The sequence below is a fragment of the Ambystoma mexicanum genome, chromosome 1q (genome assembly GCF_040938575.1).
Source record: "Ambystoma mexicanum isolate Mex_15411 chromosome 1q, UKY_AmexF1_1, whole genome shotgun sequence".
Lineage (NCBI taxonomy): Eukaryota > Metazoa > Chordata > Amphibia > Caudata > Ambystomatidae > Ambystoma > Ambystoma mexicanum.
The window spans coordinates 1,208,296,941-1,208,312,532 of record NC_090922.1 but is presented as its reverse complement, the minus strand read 5'-3'; the positions used below and the strand labels follow the sequence as shown (position 1 = coordinate 1,208,312,532).

Sequence of the window (15,592 nt, the reverse complement as noted above, 5' to 3'; positions counted from 1 at the left end):
GTTGGCCAGCTACAACTGCCATCAGTGGGAAGAAGTCGCGGCACTCAGACGCTGTCCCAGAACACTTAAAGTGTTGGCAGGAGTTTCGGCGGAGGGAAGAGCCATGTCCGGTTGCATTTTAAAAGCAACCTTCGATGCCGCGGATAACGCCTGCAGGTTGATAGCAGAAGGAACTGTTATCAAGAGACACGCTTGGTTACGGCAGTCTGGATTGAAAGCTGAAACCCAAGCATCATTGTTAGATAAACCGGTGGAGTCGGATCTGTTGTTTGGTAAGGCGGTCGAGGATGCGCCGAAAAATGCCAAGGACTAGTATGAAACACTCAAATCCCTAGGCCAACTAACCAATAAACCCCCTAATCAGAGAGGGAATGGCAGTTTTCGTCGCCCACGTGGCCAGAATTCCCAGAGAGGATCGAACTATTCCCAGGGGCAGGGTACACCGTGGAGCAATAATAACCAACAGTCTACCCAGGGTTACAGCAGAGGTAATAAAAGAGGACGTGGGAAAGGTAGAGGCAGCCCCAGTAGAGGAGGCGGCACACCTCCACCAAAACAATGACGCTCCTTTCAGGGTCCCTTCTCACGCAACCCCAGTAGGGGGACGCATTTCCAACTTCACCCAAGCTTGGGAAGGGATCACATCAGACAGATGGGTGCTGTCCACAGTATCCGCAGGGTACTGCACAGAACTGTTCGAGGGTCCCCGAAACCATCCTCCACGACAAAAAAAACATTCTTTGGACCACCAGAAGATCCTCCTCGAGGAGATCGTCAATCTGCTAGCAAAGGACGCGATAGAACTCGTCCCGGGACACCAGGTAAACCAGGGTATTTATTCAACTTACTTCCTTGTGCCAAAAAAGATTTGACAATGCGCCCAGTATTGGACTTACGGCCTGCAAACAAGTATGTCAAGCCCCAAAAGTTTCGCATGACTACACTCCAGGAGGTAATCCCCCTCCTAAAAAAGGGGGGGATTACATGGCAACATTGGACATGAAAGATGCCTATTTTCATATTTCCATGTTCCCAGCGCACAGAAAGTACTTGCGCTTCAAGGTGGACAGTCGGCACTACCAGTTCAAGCTACTGCCCTTCGGGATAGCTTCGGCTCCAAGGGTATTCACCAAGGTACTGGTGGTGGCGGCAGCACACCTACGCAGGGAGACAATCCCGGTGTACCCTTACCTGGACGACTGGCTCATCACGGGGGAGACCCCAGTAATTTGCAGAGCAAACATTCAAAGGACAATCGACCTCCTCTTCGAATTGGGCTTCTCAATAAATGAGAAAGTCAAGTCAATTCTGGTGCCAAGTACATCCAAACAATTCCTAGAAGCTATCCTAGACACTCAAGAGGGGTTACCTTTCCTTCCGAGGAAAGAATTCGGAATATACTGCTGCAAATTCTGCAATAAAAGTCGGGTCGCCAGATAACGGTACGCAAAGCAATGCGTTTGCTGGGCATGATGGCGTCATGTATTTACCTGGTCCCCCCTCGTGCGCCTGCCCATGCGTCCCATGCAGGAATGGTTGGCGAAACAGTGGTCTCAGGCAAGTGCTCAGTGGGCTGATCTAGTGGTCGTTTCGTCAACACTTGTACAAAGGCTTCTCTGGTGGACAAGAGAGAACCTGTCCAAGGGGAAACCCTTTTACGATCCCGAGATACAGGCGGTAGTCACAACCGATGCATGTCTGACGGGGTGGGGAGCTCACCATCTCAACCACACAGCTCAGGGTCTCTGGTTGCACTCGGTGGCCAAGAATCACATCAACTTGTTAGAGCTTCTGGCAGTATTCAGAGCACTTCAAGCGTTCGAAACCTACCTGTTAAATCTGTCAGTGCAAATCCAGACGGACAGCACTACAGCCATGTTCTACCTGAACAAGCAAGGAGGGACTCGGTCGCCAAATCTGTCCAAGCTTGCCCAGAAAATCTGGATATGGGCACTCAGACTGAACATCTTCCTGTCATCGCAACATGTTCCAGGGGATCTCAATTCCCTAGCGGATGCTCTGAGCAGAGACCCCCTCCCAGAGGAACACGAGTGGTGTCTACACAGAGAAGTCATAGAAGATATCTTCTCTGTGGGGTTTCCCCACTATAGACCTATTCGCCACAAGCGAAAACAGACGATGCCCAGGATTTGCATCCAGGTTCCCCCAACCAGACTCCCAGGGGAACGCCCTGTGGATGAACTCGTCAGGGATGTTTGCGTACGCTTTTCCACCAACTCCTCTAATCAGGAAGGTGGTCAACAAGATGAACAGAGAATCGATGACGCTCGTCCTAGTTGCTCCCATGTGGGCAAGACAACTGCCTCCAGCGGCGGCATCGGTGACGGGGAACTCCCACGTTCCCCAGTGCTAGACCTGACCCTGGAAGACAGGCCGGCGGTTCTGTTGTGGGGACTACACCCGATGGCAAAACCACCCCATCTCCCCACACTTAATATATACACTGTGGCGATGTTTCAAACACTGTAGGCACTGCAAGGACTAACACCCAGGACATCAAAGATTCCATCACATGTGTGGCTCCCTCTTCTCTTTTTTGTTCACTGACATAAGTAGCCCAGGTGATTTTCTTTACTAACAGTCCGTAAGTAAGAGTTGAACAGATTCTGTCTTTGTGTAGGCATTGTTCTCATATGTTACACTGCTTTCCTTAGGGTACATCAATATGAAGAATAAAGCGTAAAAAACAGCAAACATTTCTGTGCATGAAGGTAATCAATTATGTTGTGAACAGTTATTGATAATAGTGCTCCTTTTTGCTTAATTAAATGTCCCTGTATATGCTCATATTGGTATGCATTGTGGTGTTATGTTTTCTGTACGGTAGTGCAATTATCTTGTTATTAAGAGAATGGTAGCTACTTCTTACATGTTTCACAGTACCCAAAACTATAAAACGAAAGCATTCATACGGTCACTATGTGACATGAGAACATTTTCAATAGTACACCTCAATGGGACATGGTGCAGAGAATGGCTTCCTTTCCACATGACTTGGTTCATGTACTGCAAAGAAGTGTGTAATACAATGGTGTGAATAACTATGCATTGCCCAATGACCTACCTCTCTCTTGGTAGTTCTTCCAATGATGTTGCAAAGTTTTTTTGCCATCACAACAATAACAATCCCTTGTGGAGGCTTCCCAATGAAAACTAAATGCACATGTGATGTCACCAGTAATGTCATGAATGAGATTTGTGATGGCTTCTTTGATCACCTGGGTGTTAGTCCTTGCAGTGCACACTGGTGGCGCGAGTTATGGTTGCTTAGGTTAATAGAACTTGCGAATTTCATTTTTGTTTCGGTTTTACCTGTAACCATAACGTTTCTGTAACGTTAGTCCATTGAATTGCATAGGTTTTTGCTAGCGCAACTTGACCATAACGTTCCTTTTAACGTCTTTTGCCAGTGAATTTCATTGGTTTTAGCAGTGTATGCCAAGTTTGTAAAGAAGAACTCGCCAACATAGTGAAACTGCTGGCAGCATGTTAACGCAGACAGCAGTCGCAAACTATGGGTCTGGTTGCGTACATTGGGTGGCATGCAACCTGCTCAGGAAGGCACCTGCACTCTTTCATAGTGGTGCCAATTGCCAAACGCAAACAATGTATGAAAACAGTAGCATGGCAAAAAATGCAAGACAAAATTGAGTAGGTGTTGAAAATGTGTACATACAAAGCAAGCAGGAGAAAAACATTGTGGGAACACCATAAGGGAATGCATCAACAGAATTAACGTCTCCCTTAACCTATCGTATCGCACTGCTACTGTACATGGGAACAAAGGGGCAGAGTAACAACTGGCAAGAGCTTACAGCAAAATGTCGGTACATTGTAGTAAAGAAGCAGAACAGTCGCTAATGATTGCACAGGTGTTGCAGTATGCAATAGTACATGTGTAACGTGTATGTGCAATGGCAAGCACCTTCGAGTTGCTGGAATTTTTTTTCCCTCATAACAGAATAACTTTGTACAGTAACCCCATTGATATGCACTGTAGTGTGAAGCGTGCATTATGTACTATATATTCCTACATGTACAGCAAGCACATTCTGTTTTCCGTAAGAAAACATTGGTAAGGAAAGCAAAAGAAAGGAAGGCAGTAGAAGCTGCAATCCTTGCACACCATTTACGCATAGCAAAGGATAGAAACTGTGCAAATAGCAAAAAAAAGAGGCTGGAAGGCAAAGGGGAAAAGAAATGGGGGACAATTGTGCCCCCTTACAAAGTGTCTAACTGAAAAGTGAACATGTGAAATCAACTACGCCTTTCGCAATCCGCTCAATTAGAGGCCAGCTTGCGCAAACCACGTAAAATAGAAAGCATGGCTTCACCAATGTTTTGCATATCACATATTTTATTCATGAAGCAATACAAAAATAGTTAAGAGCAATAGTTTGCCTTCATAAATTTAGCACTGTAATTTAATTTCATGTAAGCACTTTGTGCAATCGGTGAGGTTACTACATGACAAATCTGTTGTTCATATACAGATATTAGTTGGTTTATTAACTTATTATTATAATATGAAGCCTTAAAATAAGTTGCATTCAAACAAATGTTTTGGATGAAATGGCTGTGGCACACATGCACATATACTCCTTCCCCCATCTCGCAGACCGCCATCCCCTCAAAAATGGTGTCATGGGAGACGTGAGGGTGACGCAGCAATATCTTCCTTCCCTAATAACCAACTTCTAGAAATCCGCATTTCCCCACAGTAAGTATATAATTATGCTACCCCTTCCCTAATGGGTTGTAGGAATGTGCAAAAGTGAACATTAATGATGATAGTGTTGCTAAATGTTTGGGTGATATACTTTTTTCCTGAAATTGCGCTTAGACTCCGCACACAGTCCTCCTTGGAATGCTTGCAATTAAGCAAAACATAAGTGTCCTACAGAATACCCACAATCACAATGGACGCACATTGTCCACCACCGGCCAATGCGTGGGGAACGGACGTTTGTGCGTACTGCAAGTGTAGGCATGTGTATATGTTCCTCTGTCCTGGTAACATCCGCACGCTGTAGCATATGCAAAGAAATGTTAATGTGGTCGGGCGTGCACCCAGGTCCTACAGATAGGTATGCAAATAAGCATCCGAGCTGTTGCACCCTATAAGTAAGCAGCATCTTCCCAAAATGGTCGGCGCACGTGTTGCGCACTGTTAGTGTGTAGAAAATTGGCAACAGTGTGCATAGTGCACCCAGCCACATGCACACAACACAGTGTACCCAAAATGCGACCAGTGGTCAGTCGTCCAAAATCATACATGCCAACATTCTGTGCCCAAAAATGTGTAGGGATGTTAATGTTTCAACAATTGTACCGACCATTTTGATGACATAACAGGAAATGATGCCACATCAACTTTACACAAGGAAATGACAGTACATAGCATCACAGGTAATTATTTCACATTAACTGACACCTTATGACATCACAGCAAATGACCTCAATTGGCATTGCAACAACCTCTATTTAAATCTGCCTGCCTCTACTCTCCGCCCTCTGCAACTTATCCAAAACAGGACTGCGAGACTTGTCCTTGGCCTCAAGCCCAGGGATCATATCTCTCCAGGACTGAAATCTCTGCACTGGCTCCCAGTGGCTGCAATGATTAAGTTCAAAACCCTCTGCATTATCCACAAGGCCTTCTGGGGTCTGGGGCCGCATTACCTTCAACTCCCTCTTCCTAAATACCTTCCTTCTCGGGGTCTTCGCTCATCTGCCTCCAACTCACTCAGGGTTAGCCGCTTCTCCAAGCAACAAGTTGGTGGTCGATCTCTCTCTTCGGCAGGGGCCTCCCTCTGGAACAGCCTTCCTGCCTCCCTTAAACATGAGGAGAGCCATCTCCGGTTCCGGAAACCCCTCAAAACCTTCCTCTTTGCTTCTACTTTCTCTGCCTCTCTTCCCCTGCTGAAATTCCCTGCCTAATCTGCACTGGTTACCTGGTCACCCTTTCTGATCTTGGGGCCAGGTCCCACCTTTTTGCACACATGCCTACCTCCCTGGCAACCCCCTGCACTTAGGGATTGGTTTTGTATCCCTACAGTCCCCCTACCAGCACTTATGTCTGCTCTTACCTTGCACCATCAGGCTGCTTTTATTTATCGTATTTATTCTTCTATCCCATGTACTGCACTTTCCCCTTTCCTTTCCCCCTGGCACTCTTCCCTTTCTCCCTACCCTCGCACTTGCGCGATCTGAATGACACCCGGCCTAGTAGGATCGTTGTCTGGCTTCCACTGTTTTCCCCTCCCTTGCCTCGTCGCGCCTTGAAACACTTGTGGATAGGCACGTTATAAATGCCATATCATATCATATGGCCTTCAAGAGATCACAGGAGCGGAGTGCCTGGTGGGCTCCATCCCATATCCTCTGACCCATCATTATAAAGACAAGTACCAAATGAGTGACTTGTACATAGTGTCACCAGTTTCTTCCTTAGCACAACACAATTTCCTCTTGAAACATATCATAACAATATACTTCAGCATTCACTTTGGATGTTTAGAACTCGATCAAACCTAGTGAACAATGTATGAGATGAAGACACATGTACTACTTCTATGCAAATTAACCATTTTAATAGGTCTTGGTAAAACAAACGACATATCAGTAAGTAAACACGAGCAAGTAAAGAAAGTGATAATAGTGTACTCAGTAATTAAATGCAGTCACTTTTTAAACGGCAGAGTACCTTGACATCAAATGGATTTTGTTTTGTAGATGCCTAACAAAGGCTACACTTTAACACATAACAAGTGTACTTGGTGTTACAAACTAATGTTACATTGAAATCAATAAGCATCACAGAAATGGAGCCAAAATGTGAGCAGGTGTACAATACAGGGTTCCAAAATCAGGCGAGCTGGGAGCAATGTACATGCTACTTGTAGCAGAGAAGGGCCTGCCCAGCTTAACACTAGGAGCAACATTTCACTCCCACGCCAACTACTGCCAAACTAGCGCACGTATGTCAATATAGGACAATCTGTAATTAAACATTGACACATCAAAATCATTCCAGAAAACAGTCCTTAGTTATTTCCGAATAAGTCCTCTACACGCGTTTCACCACAAAGTGTGCATCTTCAGGAGGTGCAAAGTACTCTTAATTTGATTTATTGTACATATGATGTCCAAGCTTTTTATAATTCCACCAGACAAATGATCAATGTTTTTTCTACTAGTTGAATGGAATGGGTTTCATAATGCAAGGTTTCTTTGATGGAGAGGAAGAAGGAGCTACTACTTTTCTTGGTGGCCGTGAGCAGGAGGACAGTTTATGCTGTAAAGTTGCTTTTCTTTTGCACATTGGTTGTATTCTTGTGTGCTTGGATTGGCTAAAGGATAGCATTGTGTGTAAGGTTTTTGTAAAATTATATCACTGTAACCAAGAGCCAAGTATCCCTATGTGACTAACACAAATCCATGTAACTAAGACACTATCATGGAACAGCACCTCAAAGCCCTTGGGCTGGTAGTGCGCTTTTGAAATCCTAATGATTAAAAAAAAAAATAAAGAAAACATAATAATCACTCAGTTTCCTACACATGCATTGTGATGTCACAAGGAACAGATAAAGTAGTTGGGGTTTGTGATAGGTCCACAAAGGCTCAAAGAACAAATCACTGACTTTTGAAAGCAGTCACTCAGACCTCATAAGGTACACATACACTGGTGGGAGTCTGTGCAAAGTGCATTAGCGACTTTCATAAGATATCACTCAGTTCTCTATATAATCAATCCGCACATGGTATGCAAACACTGCAGGGGGGGGGGGCTCTGAATATTCTTCAGCAGTATGTCGCATGCCTAGAACAATTGGATGTATTTCACTTTCCGCAATGGTGGAATGTCTAAAAATTGTGTCCTACAGTGCATCTGCAACTACCACCAACTATTTCACTCTGGCTGAATACGCACAGTAGTGGAGTAAATTATGAACGTCCCTTCCTGTCACCCACACCTGCAACAGTCCCCATTGTCCCAATGTCATAGATAGCTTGCAGAAAAAGGGAATGTACGCATGTGCTTTTACCACAGCCTTTGCTGAATGAAGCTGAAACATTACTTCCCTTTGCACTGTCTTCTTTGAAGCACAGCGACATTGCATACTCTATACGTCTCCCCTTTACACAATTCCAATATGATTATTTACTTAGATTTAAATAACGCTTATTGACTCTGTTGTACTTTGTTTTGACATGTTCTTTGCAAATTCGATGTTCTTTTCTCAGTTCACCGATTTCTTGTACATCATTGTGTTCTTATTTAAAAGTAATTAAAAAAATGTGAACTTAAAAAACGTGCACACTCTTCCAAGAATAACATTCAAGAGCTCTCCATGTCACAGTATAAGTTTACAGCAGCCCTCTGCGTACACACCGCGACCACAAACGTAGTTTCGCATTCCCTGTGAATGTACAGTCCCATTTCCATAGGCGCCATCCGCAAAGTCGCAGGATGTGCCTTTCCAGCTGCGTAGCGACACCAATGCCAACTTGACCGGGCGAGCACACTGACGGTGCACGTGCGCACTTAGTTGGATACAAGAGCCGGACTCTGCAACAGCGGAAAAGCATAGGGTGAGCAATGTGTGCAGTATTTTTTTGGAAAGGGCAGGCTTACAAACACATCGCTATGTTCCATTGTACATGCATGCATGTTTCCGAACAATATTCACCTTCTTTCCGCCTTTAAAAACTCTCCACAACAATCTGCCCAAAAGGCACACCGTAGAAGTGCTATGTAATGTAGCGCCTTTTCTGAGCAGCGGAGTGCGGCTCATCGGATTGCCCTGCAAGTAATGGGGCACCACATCTGCTCACCTACAGTGCGTCTACAACTAGTACCAGCCATGTGACTGTGCCTAGTTATGCCTAGTAGTTGTGAAAATTATGCACGGACGTTGGCACCCGCAGCCGCAATACTCCCCAATGGCGGAATGTCTTTGAGTTCCAGAAAAAGGGAGTAAACGCATGTGCGTGTACCCAAGTCCGGCGACGGCCTTGCCCAAATGAAGCACAAACATTTCTTGTAGCATTTCCAGTTTCTTCTTTGCAGCACACCATCATTGGGTACTGTTAAAAAAGGTCCACACGCTTCCGACAATGAAGAGGTCTGCATGTAACAGTATCAATTCTGTACAATAGTCCTCTCAGTGCATAGGCTGCCTAGGTATGTTATTGCGCAATCCCTATGGCTCCATGGACCCATTTCCATTGCGCCATCCTGAAAATGTCCTGATGTGGCTTTCGTGCTGCATGCAAGCGTGGAGGCATAACGTGCAACCAGGGTAGGGGAAGTTTGTTATAAGGGGTGGCTCTTAAGAGATTTCTTAGTTTTTGTATTGTAAAGGCTTCTAGAGGAAGACTTTCTTTTCCTTTTTCTATTTTTAATTTTCAGTTTTCTTGTGCGGACATTGCTGAAGCAAACTCTTCACCGCATCATTTAGACGGGCAAACAAAACGGCATTACCAATGGGCGACAAAGAAATGCCATCTGGTTTGAAAAAAAATCTGCATTTCCACCACTATTGAGGTCATTGTTGCAGAAGAACATCCTATCAGCGAACAAAGTATTCATGCGTCTGTTGATGAGTCACTTTCCAACGCCTGGCTCGGAACAACATCCATGATCAGTGGCCCACACTCTTCGTGGTATTAGCGATGAAAACAATACCTTGGCAGTGGGGGGAAAAGCCTCTTCACTAGCTTTAGCAACCTCTTTAGTCGATGGAACAAGCCTAAACAAGTCATGTAACTCATATGCATGCTGCCGTGGTGGATGACTATCACGTCGCCTATACCTAAACTTGCCAGGTGTTTGTAAAGTGCATCCATGTCGGCCAACTGCACTTGTGCACACCGTTCCACAATGCGACCACTCCTTCCAATCTGAAATTCCCATCAAAGTTTCTTTCCAGGGCCTACTCATACAGATGTAGTAGAAAGGCATCACCTATAGACAACACAATAGGTTTCGCCATGTCATCCAGCCTCACTACGCAGAGAATAATGTACAGCGGTGTGAACACCCCTTCTAGTGTACGACACCCACAGTACCTGATTGGATAATGCTGAAATGCCCATGTTCATTGGACAACAACCTGAAAAGTGCAGATTCTCGCATGTGCGGTTCCCAACGTACCGCGAGGGCTGCACTCCAGGAAACCAGTACCAGTCCTTCTTCCCTTTCCACTGCCTTTTTGTCCAGCACCACCTCATTGGGTATGGGTAAATGGGCACACACGATTCCACCAATGCAGTCGCAGACATTACCATCTAACACTGGCTGTGCTGCACAAGACTTCAAAAGTACCGTTAGAAAATCAGCCTGCTACTGTATTGTCACTTGCCAGCATGTTTCCTACAAATTCTGGTAATATACTCTAAAATGTTTGCTTCCACGTTTATCCACCTGCGCAACCACTACCACAAATGTCAGGTACCAACAATGTTTCTGCACTATGCGTATTACTGTGTAATAAGTACCTCTGCGCTCGGTATCTGCCACTGAGCGGCCATTACGGTCTTTAAAGGCATACTAGTTTTTCCCACCCCTTACTGTGAAGTGGCACATTGGTGATATGTGCTTGCAACGTTCGCTTTGACCCATATCATACAGTGTAATGTCCACACAGGAATTCATTTTTTTCCTTCCCACATTGGTACGAAATGTTTTCCCCACTAACCTACCCAAATGGCATCAATAGCAGCATTAATTGTATCACACCCAAGGAAAGCAACTTTCCAAAAGATCATTGTCTGAACAGCTGCACTTCTGGTTAGGCTGCACTATTACAACGGGCTTTTGGTAAATGTGGGCCCTTGCACTCTCTGCCCTCTGAACGCATCCAGAAAAGGAGTGTGCGACTTGGGATGGCATCTGTCCCGCACTGAAATGTCCCCAATAGCTCCCAGTGGCTGCAAGCAGTAAAGGTAGAAGACTGCATTATGCAAAGGTCCTTCTGGCCCCTGGCACCACAATACCTTCAAATCTAACTCCCTATAGAAGTGCGTGCGCAAGCTGTTCCCTCATCCATTTCCACCTCCCTCAGGGTCACGTGGTTCTACAAAAAAGCAATTGTTGGTAGATATGCTTTTTCACCTCGTGCCTCCCTCTGCAACATGCTCCCTGCCTCCTGGGTACTTGAGGGGAACCATCGCCGGGTCCGGAAGCACCCCAGTCTCTCTTTGCGTCTGCTGTTTCTGCTCATCCCCCAGCTAACTGCATGACATACACTTAATCTGCACTACTTAACTGACGATTGTAATGTCAAACCCATGTCACCTTGCCCTGCCAGGCGAACCCCTACACTGCCTTTCTTGCAAACCCCACACTTGACAACTGTTTCCTGAATGCCTAACAGTGTATTCACCACCTTGTGTGTGCACTTATCCGTACATTTGGTATAATTGGCCTATATTTTTTACTTGTCATTTCTTCTTCTTCCCCTCCAGTCTACCTTCCCCTCCCTCCACCCATGCTCTTGGGGAAGTAAGTCACACCTAGGCTAGTAGGTTAATTGTCTGTGTGCCTTCCTTTGCCTCGTTGTGGTTTGCTACACGTGTGTGTAGGTGCATTACGAATGCCAAAGCATACAATCGCACATCATATTACATCATGCACACAATGCACGGACAACAGTGAGATGCCACCCACTTACCGTATGTACTGCAAAGTTGCTGATTGGTTTCGGCACTACCCACCTTACTGCACACTTGTCAAAAAATATTGGGCACACGCAGCACACCTAGAATGTTACTAACTGCAAAGAAATACATACATTTGATGCATACACCCAGGCTTCCTTCTCCTTGCATTGCTCACTTCCACCTTAGACTTCTGCAATGCTTTGTGCAAAGAAATCTTCTGGTATTTTTCAGTACACACCTGACCCACCAACCTTATGAACTGTCTTTCGCTCCACAGTTTCCTTTCCATGGCTCCCATCCAGAAAATGGCTGGATGTGGCACATGAAAGGAGTTGGGTCTGTAGTACTGTCTTAAAAAAGAAATGAGATTTACTTTTTTTGTCCCGTTTTTGTTATGCACATGCTTGCTTACATTTGTGTTTTGTCTTTCGATGTGTTCCTGTTCCCATCGCCTCCTCGCACTTGTACATACTGAATGTCAATGCTTCTCTTACATTTCTACAGGATTGTATGCAATCCTGCATGCAAAGTGGCAAACAAACAGCATTGCCAATGGAGGGCACATAAATTCAATTTCTTTGCACCCAGTGCAAATCTTGCTCCTTAATGCTGTCATAGTTGGTGCTGAACATCCCAACACTGCACACATGCTTCTGTTTATTAAACACCTCTCGACCTGTAGCTGTGGGCAAATTACAGCCTAATGTGCAGCATGTGCAATTACATAGAGCATGTGTTTGCGAACGCATAGCACCTCACTGTGGTTTTTCCACCAAGAGGGAAATGCTCTCCACACCCATTACTCAAAGGTGACCATCCTCTGAGACAGAGGCAACTGTACATGGCTGCAGTATGGTATGGTGGATGTCGTCAAGGGATAGGCTCTTGGATGCATAACCAAGGGCCTCAGCCCTTGGCCATGTACCCAGTACTGTAGGACTTACCTACACCAAGCACAACATAGTGGCCTCAAGAAACGGAACATTTCCCACATACCACAATCCAAAAAACGTAACATATGACGGGTGGTGCTAAAGGCAACTGATATCAACCTCAAGTAGCGCCATGTAGCTCACTTTATTGGGAGGTGGTGCCATAATGGGTACCACATGGTACCAGATGCATTTTAGGTCACTTGTGCTGTTCTACCACGTCTACCAGGTCCTGCACAACAATTTTTTCAATGTCGCCACTTGCGGAGACATGCATACTTAAAAGTTGCATGTCGGCATTATGGTGGCGTACTGTTGTGCAAATCTAGCCTCTTCGGAGAGTACCCAACGGGCTACAGCCTTTTTGGCATGCACCCATCTGTGTTGCCGTTGTCCACCCCCAGCTCACCATAACAGACTTATGCAGTTGAACTAGTAGCCAGGTACATGCAGGTCACCCCTAGCCACTTTATGCATCCACTACTTCAACACTCTCCCACAGGACACACTGGAGGAGTGGGCACTCCATCAGGTCCAAGCATACGCTACACAGTGTAATAATTGCAACCAATCCCCACAATCATAAAAACATTTTATGCACTGATCACAATCTGCACATCAAGGACAGGATTATAAAACCAACTTCACCACACAGCACTCTTTTGCCAGTGCAAGGTGGCCACCCAGGCAGGGACTGGCGTACAAGCTTAGCACACGCAGCGCACAGTATTACAGTGTAGGTTCTACGTTTCATGTGTTCTCTATTGTTTTCCCCTTCTGCCATTACTCTACCATCATTGACCGCTAGGCCTCACCACAAACTGAACACCCTAATGCAACCTATGTTTTACTTCTTATTTCATGTGTAATGCAGGCCCTGTCTGCAAATGGCCCTGCCAACTTTCACTCTGGCCACATCTGTACATACGTTGCTCAATTACATTGCGTTTCCTGTGCACACCGGTGTGTGAGAGGCTGTGTACATTTCGCAGTTCGCAACTTTCTGATGGCTTACTTTCGTGGCGCAATGTGGTAAAAGGCTTCGTCAAGGAAGGGTCTTATAAGGGCCTACCTATTGCAAATGCAGATAGTGAGACGTGGCTCCCTATTGTGCAACTGGGTTAATCGTGTGTACCGTATGGTAATGTACGCATAGCAGCTCACCTCTGCTGTTCCACCAAGTGCACTATGTCCTCCACTTCGATTGAGTCCTACTCACCAACTCGAGAAGCATGCACAGTAACAACCGCATTGCTGTATTATAATGTGGGGGCTGTGATTGAGACCTAGGCCACAGTCACCACATTGTAACAGAGCCATATAGGCGACCAGTTACGCATGTGCCAAATATAACAAAGTCAACATATGCATCAGCACTTCCACCCAGCCGCCACACCATAAAGCAGAGCTGCAACGACACATGTTCCACTTACCATAATGCAGCAAAATACCAGTGTGTTGTGCGCCGCTACCCACTTCCAATCAGAATCCATTACAAGCATGCCGACCAAAAAAGGCAGTCTTAAGTTTTCAGCCTGCTTACACCATTGTAGTACGCGCATAGAAGCAATGGTGCATACTGCGTGGCAACAATTACTAATCTGTGCAATGGACACTACACAAGCATATAAATTTGCACCGGGACCGCTTCCATATGTACACTATTCCGTTAATACACCCAGTGGAAAGACTGCGTAACTGCTCACTGCACCAGCTCTACCCATACAGCAAAAACTGTAGGTTGGTGTACCAATCGCCACACACATGCAACCAACATTATTTGCATTATTTACTGCAGCCAAATGAGACACAATAAGCAACAATGTGGCACCTACTTTGACCCAGTGCACTTCCCTTTTGAACCAGTGCACATAATTTTCTGTGGAACGGCTGCCGGCATGCAGCCAAGGGGCTACAGACTTGCCTCACACAGCACACCATAGTACATGCTATGTTTACATTGTCATGTCGTGCAATGCACGCCCCTTCAGCAAATGTGCCTTCCACCGGATACAGCTGTGACACCACTGTCTTCCTGTATGTATTGATGGATATCACATGAAGGTCCTCACTCCTGCACCCTTCCCATCCCTTCTCCCAACCACCAGATGTCGTTCACTATTTTCAAATCCCTTTGCCGCTGCATTGTCTTTCGATACAACAGGCCACATGGAACACTGTTCACACATCCCGTCACTGCACATTGCAATGCAAACAAACTTTTGGCTTTGCTGTGAACAGGGAAATGGGACGCGGGAGCGGGTCTACATAGGACTATTTTGAGTACGCACACTGGCACGTACAAAGGGCGCAGCCATGCACACAGTACTGTAGACCCTTGCCCCACACACTGCAACACTGTCCTCCGATACACCATAGCAGCGTTTCCCAAAAACTATGACGCACATCACACTTCCCTCCAGTTAAGCACCAGCTGCGTCCAATGTTCGCAGATAGCACAGTGTACCGCAGGCCAATGACACTTCGGTCTGCGGAGCGAACAGGGAAATGGGTCCGCAAAGCGGACCCAGATATCACTCATTTTTCGGTACGTTAATTTCACCGTTTTGCAAAAATACCGGTCCGATTGTAACCAAACACACAAAAGCACGCAATCTGGCCCAAGCCCCCGGTCCTGGCTCAAATTTGGTGATAATCTGTTCGGGCTGTGGGGGGAAAAAATGAAATTTGGGGCCCCTCTAAATTACCCCCCTCCTCCTCCGTCCCCCTCCCAACAAACCTCGCCCAAGTTATACGCCGCAGAAAAAGTGCTCTTCCTATGAGTTTAGCAACTTAACCATAACTACACGCCCGCTACCGCGGGCCGTGTAATTTATAAAATAAACCATTCTTTTTATATAACTTTTAGTATGCAAGTGTTTCTTTGGCATATGTGTATACTCTTAAGTTCTTTGTACCTCCCTACAGCCCTTCCTCCCTCCTACAAGAAGCCTGGCTAATCAGCCATT

The 15,592-nt window shown here is 45.7% G+C and overlaps 1 protein-coding gene across 7 annotated transcripts in view; it reads left to right on the top strand.

The window, feature by feature from the left end:
• Positions 1-15,592, top strand: part of MIER1 (MIER1 transcriptional regulator) — an 846,254-nt gene that overhangs the window by 288,237 nt on the left and 542,425 nt on the right. The window lies entirely within an intron of this gene.